Source organism: Heptranchias perlo, unplaced genomic scaffold (assembly GCF_035084215.1).
Source record: "Heptranchias perlo isolate sHepPer1 unplaced genomic scaffold, sHepPer1.hap1 HAP1_SCAFFOLD_43, whole genome shotgun sequence".
Lineage (NCBI taxonomy): Eukaryota > Metazoa > Chordata > Chondrichthyes > Hexanchiformes > Hexanchidae > Heptranchias > Heptranchias perlo.
This window is the reverse complement of record NW_027139442.1, coordinates 2,020,512-2,040,410: the sequence shown is the minus strand read 5'-3', so window position 1 is coordinate 2,040,410 and position 19,899 is coordinate 2,020,512. Positions and strand designations below refer to the sequence as shown.

General features: G+C 46.1%; 1 long non-coding RNA gene and 1 pseudogene across 1 annotated transcript in view; both read right to left on the bottom strand.

The window, feature by feature from the left end:
* LOC137312431 (uncharacterized) overlaps window positions 1-19,899 on the bottom strand; it is a 621,748-nt gene that overhangs the window by 191,102 nt on the left and 410,747 nt on the right. The window lies entirely within an intron of this gene.
* Window positions 4,906-5,364, bottom strand: LOC137312459 (histone H2A-like; annotated as a pseudogene).

Here is a 19,899-nt window from a genome sequence, read left to right as displayed (position 1 = left end):
TTATAGAACAAAGAGATCTAGGAGTACTGGTTCATAGCTCCTTGAAAGTGGAGTCACAGGTGGATAGGGTGGTGAAGAAGGCATTCAGCATGCTTGGTTTCATTGGTCAGAACATTGAATACAGGAGTTGGGATGTCTTGTTGAAGTTGTACAAGACATTAGTTAGGCCACACTTGGAATACTGTGTACAGTTCTGGTCACCCTATTATAGAAAGGATATTATTAAAATAGAAAGGGTGCAGAAAAGATTTACTAGGATGCTACCGGGACTTGATGGTTTGACTTATAGGGAGAGGTTGGATAGACTGAGACTTTTTTCCCTGAAGAGTAGGAGATTTAGGGGTGATCTTATAGAAGTCTATAAAATAATGAGGGGCAAAGATAACGTTGATAGTCAAAATCTTTTCCCAAAGGTAGGGGAGTCTATCACCAGGGGGCATAGATTTAAGGTGAGAGGGGAGAGATACAAAAGGGTCCAGAGGGGCAATTCTTTCACTCAAAGGGTGGTGAGTGTCTGGAACGAGCTGCCAGAGGCAGTAGTAGAGGCGGGTACAATTTTTTCTTTTAAAAAGCATTTGGACAGTTACATGGGTAAGATGGGTATAGAGGGATATTAGCCAAGTGCAGGCAACTGGGACTAGCTTAGTGGTATAAACTGGGCGACATGGACATGTTGGGCCGAAGGGCCTGTTACCATGTTGTAAACTTCTATGATTCTATGATTCTATAATATGTAGAGAATATGTAGAGAATATGTTGAGAATATGTAGACCTTGGGAATGTCGAGATATCGGCGTCTTGTGTCCGCACAGACCACCAGCAGTTCTGATAGGCGGTCAAGGAATATTAATGATTTCTGCTTGTTTTAACAGATTTTCAATTCCTAAAGAAACAAAAGTTTGGTAAAAAAAACAAAATCTGGGCTTTCACAGCTCATGTTTTGAAAATTGGAATTCGAAAAGGTGCTGAAATTTATTTTCCAGCATTTAATTATTTTAGGATCTTTGTGCAAGTTCTTATTGCTTCACCACACAAAGAGTTTGGGGGGAGGTGAAACAAAATTGAGTTTGTTTCTTTTTCATTCCGCAACATTTTTTAAGTTGATATGAAAGCTGCGTGACGCAAGCAGCGTGAGTCTGCCGATATCCGTGTCCGCCTTCTTTGCACTGCATAGAAGTTAACCCCTTCCTCAGGCAGTTGAAATTTATTTTTTTCGAGTATAACATTAATTTTGCTGCAATATTCAATGAGCAACAACTTCTATATTGCTGAATGTAAACATCGTAAAGTTTTTAAGGTTCTAATTTGAGTGGATATTTCCCCACGTTGATGGAAGGAAATCAGGATTTTTTTTTTGATTCGTTCATGGGATGTGGGCGTCGCTGGCGAGGCCAGTATTTATTGCCCATCCCTAATTGCCCTTGAAAAGGTGGTGGTGAGCCGCCTTCTTGAACCGCTGCAGTCCGTGTGGTGAAGGTTCTCCCACAGTGCAGTTAGGAAGGGAGTTCCAGGATTTTGACCCAGCTACGTTGAAGGAACGGCGATATATTTCCAAGTCGGGATGGTGTGTGACTTGAAGGGGAACGTGCAGGTGGTGTTGTTCCTATGCGCCGGCTGCCCTTGTCCATCTAGGTGGTAGAGGGTTCTGGTTTGGGAGGTGCTATCGAAGAAGCGTTGGCGAGTTGCTGCAGTGCATTCTGTGGATGGTACACACTGCAGCGAAATTGCGCCGGTGGTGAAGGGAGTGAATGTTTCCGGTGATGAATGGGGTGCCAATCAAGCGGGCTGCTTTGTCCTCGTTGTTATCGAGCTCCTTGAGTGTTGTTGGAGCTGCGCTCATCCAGGCAAGTGGAGAGTATTCCATCACACTCCTGAATTGTGCCTTGTAGATGGTGGAAAGTATTTGGGGAGTCAGGAGGTGAGTCACTCGCAGCAAAATACCCAGCCTCTGACCTGCTCTTGTAGCCACGGTATTTACGTGGCTGGTCCAGTTAAGTTTCTGGTCAATGGTGACCCCCAGGATGTTGACTGTGGGGGATTCATAGATACAGTCTGACATTTTGAAATGATCCAATTGGTTCGGTTCATTCTTGGCCCCTTTTCCGATTAAGTAATGTGTGACTCCGAAACTGGAGGCAGGATTTCTCAAACCAATCCTGGAGAAACATGGGAGGAAAGTCGATATCCGTGCATTTGTATTAATATCTGACAGCAACAGTCCCAGATTAGTATAATCAGAGTGAAACTCTCAGTCACTGCAAGTAAGAGCGAACGGCCCTGATCTGCAAAACCGAATATAGTACAACAGGCAAGAGGGGGTTAAATTCGGCCCACATTGTTTTTGTCGCTCTCTGCACTGTCCCTGAGTTTGGGATTAATAATGTGCCCGTCTCTGGTATAACAGTGAGAGATGAGATTGCATCTTCTGTCTCTCCAACGGGATTTTCTGGATGAAGCGGAACTTCACATGTCAGTCTGCAACTGATATTGTGGCACTGTGCATCTCCGCTCGCCCTGTCACCATATCTGTCTCCCTTTCTCTCTAACTCTCTGGTGCTGTATATGAAGGTGGGATACTGCTATTGAGCGTGACATGAACACACTGATAGGAAGTGTAAGACTGACAGTGTGTGTCTCGCACTTTCTCGAGTGCTGGACATGAAAGTGGGAGCCTGCCTGATATAAATCGGAGAGAATGGAGTGTCCGGGCCTCACTGTAACTGGGGATGTGTTCGGCCCCAGTCCCAGTTCATGGTCATTTTCTTTTCACAGATTCAGGGCGAGAGCTGGCGGAGACAATCCGCGTCACAACTCAAACCCCAACAAGTGAGATTCTCGAAATCAGCTGGAATAAAGTGTTTGTAAACTGCTGAACCCGTTTGGGAGGGGATGTGTGGGAAGATAGAATCGGGTCTGGGACTGAAATGGAAGGAGGCAGGTTGACTTGTTATAGAAGGGACCGTGTTTTGGGCAGGAATAGTACTGACTGTTAATTTTGAACGGGTCTTATTTAAAAGCTCCGGATTTCTGGGAATCCATGAATATGAAGCCCGAGTCTGTAAGGGTTTGTGCGGGCCGCTGTGTTTCGGTTCCATTATCAATAAACGATTTGAAACTGGCGGGCGGAGAAAGCTGGAGGTGGGGCTGGAAGATCGGAGGCCGCTCTCTGCTCTCTCAGTCACTCCTTCCCTCCCGCTTTCTCTGTTTAATCCCCCATTTGGAACCAAAGCGGGTAGGTGGACTGTAAACACGGTTTACTTGTTATCAGGACGAAAAGCGAGTAATATTTCTGATCTCCTGGGCACCAGGCAATTCACTGTTCATTGTTTTTTTAACTAAGTTATATTTCAGTGATTCACCAGTTTGTTTGATGCGTTAATTAAATAATCCAACAAAATCGAACATAATCGGAACTAAGCGGTGAATTCCACAAATGTCGAAAGGTTAGTCGAGCAGTTCTGCTGATACTTTACGAGCCCAGCATGGCAAGTAGTTTAAATAAATACAAGAAATCTGGTGATGTGTGGGCTGGGTCTATAGGTCAACGTTTAAAGTACCGAACTGTGGTCGGTGCCCGACTCCAGTCTCATTAATACCTCATCTCGCATGCAACGAGACAAAAATAGCTCAACGCAACACTGGTCGCATGATAGCAGCGTCTCCCTTCAGTCAGTAACCAGCCCTTTCACAGATTCAGTGCGTGGCTCGAAAAAGAGCCTTTGCACGGAGTTACATTGAAACTGCAGCACAGAAACAGGCCATTCGGCCCAACTGGTCCATGTCGGCGTTTATGCTGCTCACGAGCCTCCTCCTTCCTTACTTCACCTAACCCTATCGGCATATCCTTCTATTCCTTTCTCCCTCATGTGCTGATCTATCTTCCCCTTAAATGCACCTATGTTATTTGCCTCAACTATTCCTTGTAGTTGCGAGTTCCACATTCTATCCATTCTCGAGGTGAAGCAGTTTCTCCTAAATTCCCTATTTGATTTATTAGCGAATATTTTATATTTATTACCTGAAGGTTTGGACTCCCCACAAGTGGAAATATTTTCTCTGCGTCTATCCTAACAAACCCAATCATTATCTTAAAGACCTCTATCAGGTTAACCCTCAGTCTTCCCTTTTCTCGTGAAACGATACCCAGTCTGTTCGGCCTTTCCTGATAAGAATATCCTCCCATTTCTGGTATCATCCTTGTGAATCTTGTTTGCGTCTTTTACAATGAACTTATGTCTATAATATGGAGACCAGAACTGTTCTCAGTATTCCAAATGTGGTCGAACCAAGATTCCATACAAGTTTAACATAACTTCTTTGCTTTTCAATTATATCCCTCTATAAATGAATCCTAGTGTTTGATTTGCCTTTTTATGATCTTATTCACCAGCGTCACTACTTTTTGAAATTTGTATATCTGTACCACGAGATCCATTTGCTCCTCTATCCCGTTTAGACTTTTATTATCCAAGCAGTGTATGATCTCCTTATTCTTCATTCTGCAAGTTTATCAATGTCCTCTTGCATTTTGACATATTCTTCCTTTGTATTAAATACATCCCCCAATTTGATGTTATCGGCAAATTTTGAAATTGTACTTCCGATTCCAGAATCCAAATCATTATTGTAAATTGTGAACAACAGTGGTCCCAGCACCGATCCCTGTGGAACACCACTTCCCACCTTTTGCCAGTCTGAGTAACTACCCTTAACCTCTATTCTCGGTTTTCTGTTTTGTCGCCAACTTACTATCCATTCTACCACCTGTCCCCTGACTTCATGTACTCTGAACTTACCCATGAGTCCAGAATGCGGTACATTATCGAGAGCCTTCGGAAAATCCAAATATATCACATCTACTACATGAACCTTGTCTAACTTTCTGTTCCTTCTTCAAAAGATTTATTACGTTTGGTCCTGTCCTTGTCCTGTTATTAGATTAAATCTGGGCCGCTCCACTTTTCTTGATGCTCCAGGGCTTTTCTTCGGGAGCAGCACGGCCTGGATATTAGGCAGCACCCCGCCCTGAGCGATGGTCACCCGTCCCAGCAGCTTATTGAGCTCCTCGTTATTGCGGATGGTCACCTGCAGGTTTCTGGGGATGATGCGGGTCCTCTTGTTGTCCCGGGCCGCGTTGCCGGCCAGCTCCACGATTTCAGCAGTACGATACTCGAGCACAGCCGCCAGATCGACCGGGACTCCGGCACCCACACGTTCAGCATAGTTCCCCTTTCGCAGGAGCCTGTGAAAACGGCTGACAGGGAACTGCAGTCAGGCTCCGGATGAGCGAGACTTGGCCTTGGCCCGAGCTTTACCGCCGGTTTTTCTTCTTCCAAACATTTACACAATCTCACAAATACTTTCACAAAGACTGAAGAAATCCACCCGCACTCGCCCTTCTTATACCTTCTGGAGGATTACAGTGGAGGCATTTGTGATTGTTCTCTCTCAGAGTGTTTACACTGCCCGCTCACCTTCACTGATATTCTATCTTTCAAATGCTGTAAGATTGTCCTGCAGCAATATGGCTGCTCCCCTTCCTTTTCCTACTTCTCTGTCCTTTCTAAAGATCTTATAGACTTGAATATTGAGCAGCCATTCGTGCCTAGCTGGTACTCAAGTCTCCGTAATCATTTAATGTAATTATTTAACCTCACTAAATGGGTGATGCGGTCGATTTCAGGTGAAGGATCACTGGATAGTGTGTAATTTCTTTGATTGGGGTTTGGTGACATCTACTGGGCGGAAACGGGAACTGCAACAGAGCTGGAAAGGATCCGTCAGAAACCAGTTCCAATGAAGAAAAAAATCCAACAGCCTGCAGTGTCTGTTTAGGGTCTGATGTTCAGGAACTATTTTATTATCAGGACTTGTTAGCGATGGTGGTATAGTGGTGAGCATAACTGCCTTCCAAGCAATTGACCTGGATTCACTTCCCAGCCATCGCAATTAATTGTACTTATTAGTTTATTTCCTTCAGAAACTATAAGTTTGCAATCGAATTTGATGCTGTTCAGTTGGATATTGTTTCCAAAACATAAACGGGTGCAATTATAGTAAAATGTTTTCAAAGTTCATTTCTTTTCCATATCGAAGAAATAGAGAGAAACATGCTGGAAATAGTGAGCTACAAAGGGTCTAATGAGAGTGAGGAAGGCAAATGAAATGTCAGTCTCAATTGCAAGTTTGTTGGAATATAAGAGTAAGGATTTCTTGCTGCAATTGTACTATGAAGAAATATTGTGTAAAATTGGCCTATATTCTGTGGAGTTTAGAAGAATGAGAGGTGATCTCATTGAAATGTATTGCATTCTTAGACGGCTTGACAGGGTAGATGCTGAGAGGCTGATTCCCCTGGCTGGAAAGTCAAGAACTGGAGCCCAAGGCCTCAAGATAAGGGGTCGGCCATTTAAGACCGATATGAGGAAAACATTTCTTCACTCAAAGGGTTGTGAATCTTTGGAATTCTCTACCCCAGAGGGCTATGGATGCTTTTTCGTTGAGTATAATCAAAGCTTTTTGGAATCTAGGGCAATCAAGGCATATGGGGATCGGGCGGAAAGTCGAGTTGAGGTCGAAGATCCGACCAGATCTGATTGAATGTTACAGGGGAGAAACTAGGAACTGCGGAGGAGCAGAGAAAATTGTGGGACCAAGTACAGAATTCAATAAAAGATGCAAAAAAAAGTGAAAATGATAATGGGATTTTGATCTTCATCTCAAGGGATCTGGAATAAAAAGGAGTGGAAGTTATGTCACAGTTATACAGAGCTCTGGTTAGTCCTCATTTAGAGTACTGTGTTCAGTTCTGGCCACCGCACCTCTGGCAGGATAAGAACATAAGAAATAGGAGCAGGAGTAGGCCTTACGGCCCCTCGAGCCTGCTCCACCATTCAAAGATCATGGCTGATCTTGAACCTCATCTCCACCATACTGTCCTATCCCCATATCCCTTGATTTCCTTGTCCAAAAATCTATCAAACTCAATCTTGGATACACTAAACGACTGAGCATCCACAACCCTCTGGGATGGCGAGAACAGCATCAATGAAGATAAAGGGAATGAAATTAAATATGTCGTACAGCTACATCTCGCTGCTCTGTCTGACCATTTTGATCGCTACTTCCCTGCAGAGCGATTTGAAAATTTGGTGGATAAGCGTTGGATGAAAGATCCTTTTGCTTTCGAAAATCCTGAATCAATAATGAAGCTAAACTTGATGCTTGAGCAAGAAAGCGAGCTGGTGCGACTCACCTGTGAGCACATTGAAAGCACGCCACAAGTCACTCAGTTTGTCATGTTTTTCGATCAGTGTTTTCAAAGAATATCCTCTGTTAAGTAAGATTAGTGTTCTGTTTTTGCTGCCGTTCACAACAACCTACATCTACGAACTGGGATTTTCGACTCTGACAAGTTTAAAAACAAAAGAAAGAAACCGACTCAAGAGCGCACCTGATATGCGTGGAGCGCTTTCATCCTGTGATCCAGATTGGTACGAGATCATGAAGAACAGGCGGACCCATCCGCCACATTAAATAAGTGAAACTCAACCTGACCGTTTTATTATTGTACTTAAACTGTACTTGAAATGATTTTCAAGGAACGTCGATGTCAAATTTTAGTTATTACTTGAAGTGAAGTGAAGAGCGAGCATGTATTGACCTTTATTGGGATTTGATGAAAACTCCAGTCAGAAGATATTATTGTTTTGGGTCCCTGGGGGAAGTGTTTTTCTTCCACTGGGTCACGAGAAAAAAAGTTTGAAAATCACTGTTCCTCATTATACGGTCAGTGTCTGTTTTGCAAACCGGCTCTGAATTCCTCAGTCTGTATTTCGAGAAACGGTTCTGTGCGCGACGCGGGCAATAAAAACACTGACCGACGCACTGCGACTAATGGCGGCCGGAAGACCCACAATCCCCCGCGCCCCAGAAACCCCTCGATCTCTCGAAGGTGCAGATTTTCCGCTCAGACTGCGCATGCTCTCCAGGCCCGCCGTGCATTCTGGGAATGGCTCGCTCCTTTCCTTTGTTCGCGAGTCGGACTCGGTGGAAACAGAAGAAACCGGGAAACGGCGGGTCGGATGGGGTAGGCGCTGGGTGATGGGTGTAATGGAGTCCGGGCCCCCCGGCCGCCCTATCCCCCGGGTCCCCCGGCTCTGATTCGGGGCCTGAGCCACACTCGGTGTTGCTGAGACTCCGCTCAGTGTAAATGCAAGTTGTTGTTGATCTACTCCCGTTGGCCTCAGCTTTGCCGGACAGAATCAGTCAGGGACGGTGACTGTGCTGCTCCCCATGGTTGAAATGCCGGCAGCTCGCTGTATAGGCTCACAGGTGCAGAATTGTCACTTGCTGGAGGGCAATCAGTGACTGGGGCCGAAACCCAACATCACGCAGAACCTTCAGGAGAGAAAAGGAGGAAAAATAGATCCTGCGATGAATCTGGATTTCAAACAGCGAGGACGTGTCACGGAGGGAGAGTGTGTGGTACGGGGGAATTCGCAGCTTAATAGGGGCAAGGAGGAAGAGTGTGTGGGACGGGGGATTTACAGCTTAAACGGGGCAAGGAGGGAGAGTGTGGGACAGGGCATTTACAGCTGAATAGGGGCAAGGAGGGAGAGTGTGGGACGGGGGATTTACAGCTTAATAAGGGCAAGGAGGGAGAGTGTGTTAGACAGGGCATTCACAGCTTAGCAAGGGCAAGGGAGAAAAGAATGTTCCAGAGAAACTAAAACTGTCTGTTCTGAATTTCTATCCTGTACTTATGGTGATGAATTATGTAAATAATGAGCACAGATGCGTAGACTAGGCTTGTATTCTCTTGAATATACAAGATTAAGGACTGATCTAAATGAGGTGTTTAAGATAATTAGAGGTTTTGACACAGTAGATGGAGATAATCTATTTCCTCTGGTGGGAGAGTCCAGAACAAGGGGGAATCATCTTAAAATTAGAGCTCGGCCATTGAGAGGTGATGTAAGGAAGCAATTCTTCACACAGTGGAAATCTGGATCTCTCTTCAATCCAAAAAGCTGTTGAAGTTGACGGTCAATTGTAAATTTGAAAATTGAGATTGACAGATTTTTGTTTGGCCAGAATATTAAGGGTTATGATACCAAGGAGGGTAGATAGAGTTTCGATATAAATCAGTCATGATCTAATTGAATGGCGGAACAGGCTCGTGGGGCTGAATGGCCAACTCCTGTTCCTTTGTCCTCAATGCAGCCATCCGCAATAAGATTGCGGATGGCAAGGGCCTTGCTCACAAGTGAACGTGCACCTGGAGGGAGATGCGGACAGAGGAGGTGACTGGTCAGGGAGTGTCTTTAAATGAAGCAGAAATGATAATCGGTCAGGGAGTGTCTGTAAATGAAGGAGAAATGTGATAGGTGAGGGAATGTCTGTAAAGAAAGTAGAAATGGGGACGGTCAGGGAGCGTCTGTCAATGAAGGAGAAATGGTGATTGGTCAGGGAGTGTCTCTAAATGAAGGAGACATGGTGACTGGTCATGGAGTGTCTGGAAATGAACGAGAAATGGTGACAGGTCAGGGAGTGTCTATAAATGAAGGAGGAATGGTGACTGCTTAGGGAGCGTCTGTAAATTATGGGTAAATGGTGACTGGACAGGGATTGTCTCGAAATGAATGATAAATGGTGCCGGGTGAGGGAGTGTCTATAAATGAAAGAGAAAATGGGGATGTGTCAGGGAATGTCTGCAAATGAATAATAAATGGTGATCCGTCAGGGAGTGTCTGTAAATTAAGGAAAAATTGTCTGATTGGGGAGTGTCTGTAAATGAACGAAAAGTAGTGTCTGGTTAGGGAGTTTCGATAAATGAAAGCAAAATGGTGACAGGTCAGGGCGTGTCGATAAATGAGGGAGGAATAGTCACGGGTCAGGGAGTGTTTATAAATGCAGATGAAATGGCGTCAGGTAAGGGAGTATCTATAAATGGGAGAGGACATGATGACAGGTCAGGGAGTGTCTATAAATGAAGGAGAAACGGTGACGGGTTAGGGAGTATCTATAAATGAAGGAGAAATGGTGACAGTTCTGGCAGAGTCTGTAAATGATGGAGAAATGGTGACTTGTCCGGCAGCGTTTGTAAATGAAGGAGAAATGGTGTTTGTTCTGGGAGTGTCTGTAAATGAAGGAGAAATGGTAACTGGTCAAGGAGTGTCTGTGAATGCAGGAGAAATGTTGACAGGTCAGGTAATGTCTTAAACTGAAGAAGAAATAGTGGTGGGTCAGGGAGAGTCTATTAATGAAGGAAAATGCTGACTGGTCAGAGAGAGTTTGTAAATGAAGGAGAAATGGCGAAGGGTCAGGGAGCGTCGATAAATGAAGGAGAAATGGTGTTTGGTCAGGGAGTGTCTGCAAATTAAGGAGAAATTGTGATACGTCAGTGATAGTCTTTAATTGAAGGAGAAATGGTGACTGGTCAGGAAGATTCTGTCGCCAAATTTGGGAGATATTACAGATGGACTGCTTACAGGCAGCTTTCGGGAGGGACATAGTGTCGAAATGAGGGGCAGACCATATACACACAGCAAGAGTGAGCATCTTCAGGAGAGGAGAGGGGAACCAGTGAGTGTGGAACTGAATCCAACCAACGTCAGCACCTTCAGGGGAGGAGAGGGAGGGGAACCAGTGAGTGTAGAACTGAACCTAGTCCGAGTTGGGATCTTCAAGAGAGAACAATTAAATAGAAGGAAAATTGTTGGAATTGGTGCGATGGGTTTGGGTTTCAGCAGAGGGAAGAGGGTGAGTGTGTGGGACGGGGATTTATAGTCTGGGGGAATGAGCGGGTAGAATGTTCCATATAAACTAGAATTGCCTGTTCTGAATTTCTATCCCGTATTCACAGTGAGGACTTTTGTTATCTCCTTTTACAGGGTATTAGAAGGGGAGGATTTGCAGAAGAGAAACTCAAACCAAACATCGCGTCAAGATCTGACAGTCACTCTATTCACCAGCCCCTGAAGATTATCGGCCTTAAAATACAGGAGAAATGTTGATCTGTTCCATCTGTGGGAAAAGATTTCAAACATCACTGTGACTGGAATAGCAGCGAGACACACACACCCGAGTGAGAGTGTTCCAGTGCACTGACAGTGGAAAGAATTTTAACCAGTTACACAGCCTGAAAAAACATTGTACCATTCACAGTGGGGAGAAACCAGACAAATGTTCTCTGTGCAGACGAGACTTGTACTGATCGGCCAATCTGGAGAGACACGAGGACACCCGCACCATGGAGAAACCGTGGAAATGTGGGGACTGTGGGAAAGGATTCAGTTACTCGTCCCGGCTGGAAACTCATCGACACAGACACACTGGGGAGAGGCAGTTCACCTCTCTGTGTTTGGGAAGGGATTCACTCAGTCATCCCACCTCATTGAACATCAACTTGTTCACACTGATAAGAGACTTTTTTAATGTTCTGTCTGTGAGAAGAGCTTTAAATGAAAAAGTGATCTGCTGACACACCAAATGATTCACAGTGGGGAGAGGCCGTTCACCTGCTCCGTGTGTGGGAAGGGATTCATTCAGTCATCCAACCTGCTGACACACCAGCGAATTCACACTGGGGAGAGGCCGTTCACCCGCTCCGTGTGTGGGAGCGGATTCACTCAATCTTCCCACCTCATTGAACATCAACTTGTTCACACTGATAAGAGTCTTTTTAAATGTTCTGTCTGTGAGAAGAGCTTTAAAAGAAAAAGTGATCTGCTGACACACCAACGTACTCACACTGGGGAGAGGCCGTTCACCTGCTCCGTGTGTGGGAAGGGATTTACTCGGTCATCCAGCCTACTGACACACCAGCGAGTCCACACTGGGGAGAGGCCGTTCACCTGCTCTGTGTGTGGGAAGCGATTCACTCGATCATCCCACCTCCTGAGACATCAGAAAGTTCACATCAAGGAGAGGCCGTTCACCTGCTCCCTGTGCGGGAAGGGATTCGCTCAGTCATCCACCCTGCTGACACACCAGCGAGTCCACAGTGGGGAGAGGCCGTTCACCTGCTCCGTGTGTGGGAAGAGCTTTACTCAGTCATCCACCCTGCTGACACACCAACGAGTTCACACTGGGGAGAGGCCATTCACCTGCTCTGTGTGTGGGAAGGAATTCACTTGTTCATCCAGCCACATTGAACATCAACTTGTTCACACTGATAAGAGACACTTTAAATGTTCTAACTGTGAGAAGAGCTTTAAAAGAACGTGGGATCTCATGAGACATGAACGTATTCACACTGGGAAGAGGCCGATCACCTGTTCCGTGTGTGGAATGGGATTCACTCAGTCATCCCACCTGCTGAGTCACCAGCGAGTTCACATGTGACTGCAGGAGTTGGATTCTGCTGTTATTGCTGCATCCAGGACTAAACCACGTTCATTCTGACGGTTGGAGTTTGTTTCTGATATTAATGACTCCCTTTAATGTTTCTGATGTTAACGACCCCTGCACTTTGCTAGGAAAAATCAGAGAGCAAGTTATTATCTCAATGGCGAGAAACTGGAAAGTACTGCAGTCCAAAGGGATCTGGGAGTCCTAGTGCAAAAAAAATCAAAAAGTTAGTATGCAGATGCAGCAGGTGATCAAGAAGGCCAACGGAATGTTGGCTTTTATTGCTCGGAGGATGGAATATCAAAACCGGGATGTATTGCTGCAGTTATATAAGGTATTGGTGAGACCGCACCTGGAATACTGCATACAGTTTTGGTGTCCATACTTCAGAAAATACCTAATTGCTCTCGAGGCAGTACAAAGAAGGTTCACTCGGTTAATCCCGGGGATGAGGGGGTGGACATATGAGGAGAGGTTGAGTAGATTGGAACTCTACTCATTGGAGTTCAGAACATGAGAGGCGATCTTCTTGAAATATATAAGATTGTGAAGGGGCTTGATCGGGTGGATGTGGTAAGGATGTTCCAAAGGATGGGTGAAACTAGAACTAGGGGGCATAATCTTAGAATAAGGGGCTGCTCTTTCAAAACTGAAATGAGGAGAAACTTCTTCACTCAGAATGTAGTCCGTTTGTGGAATTTGCTGCCCCAGGAAGCTGTGGAAGCTACATCACTAAACAAATTAAAAACAGAAATAGACAGTTTCCTCGAAGTAAAGGGAATGAGGGGTTCTGGGGAGCGGGCCGGAAATTGGACATAAAGCTGAGTTCGGATCGGTCAAGGCCCTGTGGGTGGCGGAGCGGGCCCAGGGGCTGAGTGGCCGGGTCCTGCTCCTACTTCTTTTGTTCTTTAGATTTGAGGTTAGGATCAGATCAGCCATGATCTTATTGAATGGCGGAGCAGGCTCGAGGGGCCGATTGGCCTACTCCTGCTCCTATTTCTTATGTTCTTATGTTCTTATGTTTAACTGGGCTAGAGTTTAGTATTCTGTACAAGTGTCAAATGAATCAGCTTTCTTATAAACACAGTGTTTCTAGTCCTTCAGATCTCGATGATAAAAGAAACAGTTTGAGGACTTATGACGAAGTGAGTGAAATACGTCTTGGAACTGAGCTCCTCCACCTTTTTAAAAGATGCATCTACAAGATGTCCAAGTCTGACAGGACAGAAAATTTAATTATATCACAGGGTCCACTTCAATCAGCCTGAGCAGATTTCCACTACCCTTGTGTGAAAAAGAGCTTCCTGATTTCAATCCTAGACGCCCTATCTCTAAATTTAAGTTTAAGTCCTCATGTGAAGGATTCCCCCACGAGAGAAAATAGTTTCTATTCCTACCATATCGAATCCCTTTATTATTTTAAATCCCTCGATCAGATCACTCCTCAAACTTCTAAACTCAAGGGAATGCAAAACCAAGTTTATGCAACCGGTCCTCATAATTGAACACTTCAAGCCCCAGTATCATTCTGGTGAATCTGCACTATCCCCCCTCCAAGGCCAATATATCCATGGTGAGGATCAGTACTCCAGATGGGCTCTGACCAAGGCTCTGTAGAACTGAAGCATCACTTCCTCGCTTTGTATTCCAGCCCTGGAGATAAAGACCATTAGTCTCTGATTGCTTTTTGTATCTGTGCACTAGCCTTTAGTGATTTGTGTCCATGGACACCCAAATCCCTTTGCTCCTCCACCATTCCCAATCTCTCACTTTAAGAAAACACTCCAATGTTTCCTTTTTGCATCCGAAGTGAATGATCTCACACTTCCCCACATTGAACTCCATCTGCCACAGTTTGTCCATTCACTTAAACTTTCCCTTTGTAACTTCCTGCTTCCATCTACACAACTTACTGTGCCTCAGAACTTAGTTTCATCTGGAAACTTGGACCTATAACTCTCTATTGCTTCATCCAAGTTATTGATAAATATGGTGAAAAGCTGAGGCCCCAGTACAGATCCCTGGGGACACCACTAGTCATATCCCGCCAATGAAAGAACATTCCCTTTCTCCCTACTCTTTTCTCCGACCTCCCAACCAATTCCAACCCAAGTCACAAGGTCACTTTCAATTCTGTGCATTTTATTTATTCTATTAATCTCTTGTGCTGAACCTTATCAAATGCATTCTGTAAGTCCATATAGAAAACGTTCATAGACACTCCCCTGTCCACCTTGTCAGTTTCCTCAACAAATCCAACTAAATTAGTCAGACATGACCTGCCCTTCAGAAATCCAAGTTGACTCTCTTTGACCAGCTCATTTTGTCTCTCATGATAGATTTCAGTAAGTTCCCCACAACCGATGTTAAAATGACAGGTCTGTATTTTCCTGGCTTCTCCCTGCCTCTTTTCTTAAATAAACGGAGTGACATTTTCAACATTCATATCCAAAGGCACAATTCCCGAGTCCAGAGAGCTTTGCGAAATTATGAAGAATGCATCTGTAATTCCCTCACCTGTTTCCTTTAATACCCTGGGATGGAAACCGTCAGGTCCTGGAGATTTCATTCTTAGTTTGCAGTTATTTATTTATCTGACTGTGTATGACAGGACTGAGTGTCCCAGCACTGAATGTGTGTATAACAGGACTGAGTGTCCCAGCACTGAGTGTGTCTATAAGAGGACTGAGTGTCCCAGCACTGACTCTGTATATAACAGGACTGAGTGTCCCAGCACTGACTATGTGTTTTTTCAGGACTAAGCGACCGAGCACTGAGCGTAGGGTGCACATGGGTGCAGGAGGAAGTATATGGGTGGGGTCGAATCTATTACAGGGTGGCGAGACATGGGGTTGTCGGTGGAGATTAAATTGGTTGGAGGAGGTTACAGAGATAGGGAGGGGGTGAGGGCCATGGAGGGATTTGAACACGAGGATGAGAATTTTAAAATCGAGGCATTGCCATGCCGGGAGCCAATGTAATAACACACGAACGGAACAAGACACAGACAGAGATCTCACAACAGAGCATGGACGGTCTCAAAGACCACCTCCCTTCCGGGGACACGGTCCCTCCGTCCCGGGGTCGCGGTCCCTCCGTCCCAGGGTCGCGGTCCCTCCGTCCCTGGGGTCGCGGTCCCTGCATGGGGGGGTCATGGCCCCACCCTCCACGGATCGCGGCCCCTCCCTCCCAGGATCGCAGCACCTCCGTCCTGGGGTCGCGGTCCCTCCCTCCTGTGGTCGCGGTCCCACCGTCCCCAGGGTCACGGTCCCTCCATCCTTAGGGTCACGGTCCCTCCATCCCTGTGGTCGCGGTCCCTTCATCCCTGGGGTCGCGGTCCCTCCGTGCCTGGGGTCGCGGTCCCTCCATCCCGAGGTTCCGGCCCCTGCATCCTGTGGTCATGGTCCCTCTGTCCCAGGGTCGCGGTCCCTTCCTTCCGGGGTTACGGTCCCACCAACCCGGGGTCGCAGTCCCTACGTCCCTGGGGTCGCGGTCCCTCCATCCCGGGGTCGACGTCCCGCTATCCCAGGATCGCGGTCCCACTGTCCCGGGGTCTCGGTCCCTCCGTCCCAGTGTCTCGGTCCCTCCGTTCTGGGGTGTCGGTCCCTCCGTCCACGGGGGTTGCGAACCCATTAACGCCGCTCAGGCCTGAAGTCGGAGGAGCTGTAGCTCGGGCCGCTCTCACTGCGCCATTGCTCGGACCCGGGGCACAGGCCACTTCCAGGTGCGGACCCTCCCTCTGTCGGTCTCCACCCCGCCCACACCAGCGGCCGCCCGCCCGCCGACCAGAGGCCGCCATCATCATCCTCCCGGCACGCGCCTGTTGCTAAGGGAAAGCGGCACCGGGACCGCGCGGCCGGAGATGCAAATTCGCATCGCGATGTCAGCGCGCAAAGGTGAAAGACGGTGCCGCGTGTCACGTGATAGGAGGAGTCAGCCCAGGACGAAGGTGAGCGGAAGTGAGAGCTGTCAATCAAAGAGCCCGGAGTCAGCACTCACTGCGCACAGGGTTTGGAGAATTTGTTTAAAAATAAAAATAGAAACGTACAAAGAAGTGAAAAAATTGCAAATTCAATCAGCTGAATTAAAAACAGAAACGTCCAAAGTCACATAAGACTAATGGTTTGGGTCCTTCTGCCTCTATTATGCTTCTCTACCTGGGGCACAGGATGAGCAGAATGCTTGAATATAATTTTTTTAATGCAGTGGTTGCTGGATGTATGGAATGGACCAGCAAGGGAGGCAGTGGGGCCTGATTTTAGCAGCAAATTCCAGAGAGTTGGCTCAGTACCTGATAGCGCTACCGTGGGATATGAAAGCCTCGAAAATGGGATCTTTCATTCATTTTTTACACTTGTGCACTTATTTTTATTGATTGCTGTACCTGGACACCAAAACCCCTCTGCTCCTCTGCAGTGCCTAGTTTCTCGCCATTATTACTCCCTATTTCTCACCTGATGCCTGCAATAAATTATATTTGTATAACTTTCCACATCTTTACGATTCGGGTCTGTTTCCACTCTTCAGTGTCCAATCAGAAGAGACATAGTGAGGCTGCATTTTTTTTTTAAATTTCAAAATATACTTTACATCACACGATTCCATTATTACAAGTCAAAACAAAGTACATATCTTCTAATACATGCTGTACAATACAAGGTGGGATCGCCGTACACGGTTGCCTTTCCCCATAAAGCCTTTGTGTAGGCCGCACCTCGCTTCAGTGTGCACCGAAGCATGAAATACTGGACCTTGGATTGTGCCAGTGGCCAACACTGAGCAGCGGACAGTTCCTTACCTTGGAAGGCGAGCAGGTTTCGGGGGAACAAAGGGTCTCCTTGACCGAATTGATGGTCTTCCAGCAGCAGTTGATATCTGTCACAGTGTGCATCTTAGACAATTGCCCATAGAGCACAGCGTCCTGTGTTAACGAGCTGTTGGAGATGAACTCCTCTTTGACTCCACGGTGTAGGGGTCCCGTCTCAGTGGAGGGGGGTTATCACCTTTTACCCGAATATACGGATCCATTAGCCCACATTCATGTTCTTGTTTGGCAAACACTGTCTGATGTCTTGACACATCGAACAAACCTTGGGGTCAGAGACGTTGGGCGTAATTTCACCTTAACTGCTTGGGCGGTAAACTGACGGAGCAGAAATTAAAATCGGGCCTGTTCTATAAGGGGCGGGTGATCCGCTCTACCAGTTCAGTCCCCAGCAATGGTGAAAATTTCCCTCCACGTGTTATGAACCGATGCAGTTTGAGAAAATGGACCAGCTTGTGGGCTTCGAAGATTTATTCTAGGGCGGAGGTCAGGAAAGATGTGGCCGACTTTAAGTATCCCACCTGGCGGAAATTGGGTGGATGAGGCTAGTAAATGGTGTCAGGTCACTTATCGCCCCTTTAACGCTGGCGTTCCTGCCCCCACCATCGTTTTGAGGGTCCTGAGAAGAGCGGCCAGAGCAACACCCACCTGTTTCCGGTCAGGCCACGTGAAATATGTCAATCAGAGTATGATGACATACACGGGACAGCATTTAATGTTGGGCACAAATGGTTGGAGGAGCCGCCCTTTCGATGGGCGTTGAGTGGTCCAGAACACTGAGAAGTTTCTTTTTAACTCATATTTTGTGGGGCAAGGAGCAGCAGGAGAGATTTCCCTTGGCCTGCTGCGGCCGTGTGAAATCTCCCGCCCTCTGATCGTCTCATAAATGTATCAGGAGTTTTCGTCATAGATCTGTGTAAACAGGCCCAGCCTCATGTCCCATTAAACTCCCTGCAGTGAGTAAATATTGCTGCACAGCAGCTCAGAGAGGATAGGATCTCCGTAACTCGCCAGTGGAGTTTGAAATTACATTCATATTTTACCAGTTAGTAACGGTCCGGGTGTTGGTCCATTATTATTCTGTTCTGGTCAAAACAAATGTCCCAATGAACAGGACGCTGTCTGACCCTGACAGCTCACCCTCAGTCCATCCCCCGGGCAGTGTGTGTGATGGGAAATAATCATCAACCGAAAAGGAGGATTTGATTTTATTCATTTCAGGATTAAACATTTAATATTGAAATCATATTATTTCCAGACTAATCACAGCAAATAGTTTCATGTTAGAATCACATCTTGTATCATTTCACAACACCGCATTTGTCGAGTAAAATATAATTCCTGTCTGCAATTTCCAAATTTATTAAAAGTATTGGATTGATATCAGTTACTTTAGTGAACTCATTGATGTCAATGGATAGTAAAATCAGGCGTCGTAAATAACAGGCAGCCGATCAGCTGCCGCCCGTCTTACATCACCGCCAAACCGGAAAATCTACTATTATTGAATCTTTATTTAATTTCGGATGAAACGTCTTGAGACGTTTCTATGATTTAACGAATGTAACAATTAGATTCAGTGGGTATTTCACCCCGTTCTTCAGCTCCTCTCTGAATTTAGTCTGGGTCACAGCATAAATACACGTGTTGGTGCAGGAACTGAGAAGCTGAAGCATGAATCCGGCTGACTCAATGTCCGTGACCGTGTAGTGTTGGGCGTTTGTGATACGTGGAGAGATAAAATGAAAAACTAATGCGCTCCATAACAATATAAAACTGCCTGATATACTGAAGAGTAAAATGATGGATTTCCTTCGGTTCTCCATCTCTGGATCCTTGTGATTCTCTCCATTGCTGCGGCTCCGGAGTCCCCTGCGGACTCTACTGGCCGCTAAAATGTGCCTGGCGGTGAGAACATTGAACAGCAAAATCAGAATGAATGGGACACAAGGCATTAACACAAGATTAAACAAGTCAAAAGTTGCCCAAGCGGGTGAAGTGAAAAAGGTCGGTTTGAAGACACAACCCCGGGGTACATTGTCCATTATATATTCCGGGTCAAATACAAAGTACCAGGGAATGTTTAGTAAACAGCTCAGCGCACTCACCACCCCGATAACAACAGCTGCCGTTTTCTCTGTGCAATATTTTGTTTTCAGCTTCTGACAACTAATGGCCACAAATCGATCAAAGGTGAAAACCACTGTGAACCAGATAGAGGCCGATGTGGCTGCAAAACTCAGGGTGACAATGAGACGGCACACGGGTGTAATGTTCAAGAATGAAACTGGGAAATAAGTCTCAACAATGCGCCACATTACTACATTGGTAATAACGACCAGGAGATCGGCCGCCGCCATTCCCACCAGATAGCGAGTGATACATTTGGAGAGTCCGCACTTTCCTCGGGACAGGATCACAATCGCCACCAAGTTAACTGTAAGAGAGAGAAACGGAAGCAGAGAAATTACTAATTAGACCTGGAGCCAAAGCACCAGTGTGACAGGATCTGGGGTAAAATTTCAAGCTTTGTTGCTGCATGAAACCTGGAAACTGTTTCACTGACCTGGGCAGCGCTTTCGGGCAGAGAAATATTTTAAAACACAATTATCAATAATTACTTCGGAATTTAATACAGAAAGTGAATAAAGTGAAAACTGGATCAACTGGAATGTCCGAGTATGGGCGCATTACCGTTGGAGACGGGACAAGGGTTTTTT